Below are 2,720 nucleotides of genomic sequence, written 5' to 3' on the forward strand. Positions count from 1 at the left end.
AAAGGTCTATCTATGGCCAAGTTCAACGTGCTATGGAGAAGGAACGAGAGAAGTCGATAGAACGAGTACAAAAGTCGAAGGGAACACCTTTGGGACTAAAGGAGAGGAAAAGACAATTGCAATCTATGGATGCATTGTCAACCAATAGTGGTAACCGAAAGAGGAGAATACAGGCTGCAAGGTTAGTTCCCCGAATTTTCAATGAAATTTCTTACTCCGAAATATTCGTGGTGTTGCATTGTTTCCACTAAGACTCATTTGTACTCTACTTTAGGAATTTCATGGAGGATGTGATGGGAACAATGGAAATGGATGATAATGATCCTTCATATGTTCTAAGAAGTTTAATAAAGCCAAGTGATGTCATGGAAGTGTTGAAGGACCCTAGATAAAAAGTGCTATGTAAACAAGTTGCTAGAGAGGTAATGAAGGATTTCAAGGGCCTCGTGCAACCAAAGGAGGTGCTTGGAGCTTGTGATGCTACTGGCATAAGTCGTGAAGCTTACAACTCTGTTTTTAAAAATTTCAAGTCTGCTATGGAGGAAAAGTATAAGATATCTACGATGCCATTGCCAACAAGGAAGAAGGAGGAGAAGCAGATGAGGGCAAGAGAAAGAGGAGAAGAGTAGGGCGACATGTGTAGAAGGGAGGGAAGGCGTTGCTGTAGAAGGGAGGAGGAGGGGAGAGATGCTACAAGAGGGAGGAGAAGGGAGAGATTCTGCAGGAGGGAGGAGTAGAGTAGAGGGATCCTGGGCGGCTGAAGAAGGAGGGGAGAGGAAGGAGGGAGGAGGAGCGAGAAGGAGGAGGAGGGGAGAGGGAGGAGGGAGGAGGAGGAGCAAGACAGAGGAGGGGAGAGGAGGGAGGGGGAGGGAGGGAGAGGGAGAGGGAGAGGGAGAGGGAGGAGGAGGAGGGAGGGAGGTAGGGAGGGAGGGAGAGAGAGGGAGGGAGGGAGAGAGAGGGAGGGAGGGAGGGAGGGAGATTCGAAATTTGAAATTCAAATTTCAAACTTCCCCTCTTTCCACCACCCCCCATCTCCCCTCTTGTCAAAAGCCATCCCCACCTTAAACTTCTTCCCCACCAAATGCCCATTCAATGGTTGTTCCGCAAATATGGGAAAGCACACCATGGGCACCCCCATGAACATGCTCTCGAGAGTTGAATTCCACCCACAATGAGTCACGAAACCCCCTAGCGATGCATGCTCCAATACCTTCAGTTGTGGCGCCCATGAAATGATAAGGCCTCGACCTTTTGTTCGTTCCTCGAACCCATCAGGGAATTTGTTGTTGGCCTGCGTATCCGGACGTGCCACCCACAAGAACTTCTGATTGCTTGCCTCGATGCCCAAGGTTATCTCCTCGATTTGGGCTGGCTGGAGGAGCCCACGCTACCCAGAGAAATGAAGAGAACGGAACGCTTCTCTTGTGCATCGAGCCATCGTAGACATTCTACGTCTTCTTTCAGAAGGCTCCCGCCCACGTCCAGTACTTCCGTCGCCTGTAATTTGGATTTGTGAACGTCCGTGAGTAGACAAGGGCCAATACATCTGACGTTCGGAGGTACTGCAGGTAAGAAAGAGGCTTCGAGGTCGTGAAAGGAGTTGACCAGGATGCAATAAGATTCGTCCACCCGGTCGAACATGTTCAAAACCGTTCTCAGCAGAGCCATCGGATCGTAAAACAATTCTAGAATCTCCAGTATGTCACTTCGACGGTCGTCCTCTACTTCGGGGCCTGTAAGTTAAATTAAATAGCGAATGAATCAGAATCTATTGCGATCTAGAACAAAAGTAGCAATGCAACCACCTCTTGCACATCCTGCCGCCCAGGCTTGGAAATGGAATGCTTGAAAACTGCAATAGAATGCAGAGAAAAGATTGTTGTGATTCTCACACTTAGATCCCGCTCCTGAAGGGGAAGCAATGTAGAATGCGGTTGCATTGGAAGACCAAAAAAGCACTCTAGGGATCCCGAATTTGTTGGCCACATCCTGCACCCAAGGCAAGCAGAAGTCGGTAATAATACACGAAATGGGATCGCCAGTGGCGTTGGACCGTTCCAGTATGTTCTCGAGGACGCCTCGATGCTGCTGAAGTCCATCCAAGACCTGACAAAGGAAGATGGATCAACGGTGAGAGAGAAACTGGCAGGCAAGCCATCAGGGATAGTAAGGAATCGAATAGAGGGAGAAATAGACGTCGGGCGTGAAGAGGCATGGGCGGAAAGCATGCTACGGTGGGATCGTTCAGTGTTAAGGAAGGTGATGGAGCAATCTCTGAGGAGGAGGAGGGAGGAAAGGTGAAGCATGGGGTTGATGTGGCCTTGGGCAGGCAGAGGGAACATCAGAAAGTGAAGCTTAGTCGAGCGTGCCATTGATAGATTGATTGATTGATTGAGAGAGAGAGAGAGAGAAATGGTTTCTGAGTGAGTGTGAGTTTGAATAGGTGTGTGAATTCGAGAGCTTATGGAGGAAGGGCTGTCGTATTTACTAGTATATTAGTGACTCTTAGGCGGCATAAGCATCTCTCATGTCCGGCCTGTATTGCTCGCCAGCCTTAGCAAGTGTTGGGCAGATAACTTTTAATTGTTAGGTCAATGTTAAGTTTTGTTACTACTACCCCAAAAATTCATGTTGATGGTCCACATGCTCATCGAACTTTCTCCGGTGTGATCATTATCTTGTGGAACGCCCCAATTCTCACCAGAGCTCTGCCATCTCAT

General features: G+C 48.5%; 1 pseudogene; it reads right to left on the bottom strand.

Moving 5' to 3' along the window:
* Positions 1–994: 994 nt before the first annotated feature.
* On the bottom strand, positions 995–2,372 carry LOC147896296 (UDP-glycosyltransferase 85A2-like; annotated as a pseudogene).
* Positions 2,373–2,720: the final 348 nt, after the last annotated feature.

This window comes from Dipteris shenzhenensis, chromosome 12, assembly GCF_047967505.1.
Source record: "Dipteris shenzhenensis isolate YYH24624 ecotype China chromosome 12, Dip_SZ_1.0, whole genome shotgun sequence".
Lineage (NCBI taxonomy): Eukaryota > Viridiplantae > Streptophyta > Polypodiopsida > Gleicheniales > Dipteridaceae > Dipteris > Dipteris shenzhenensis.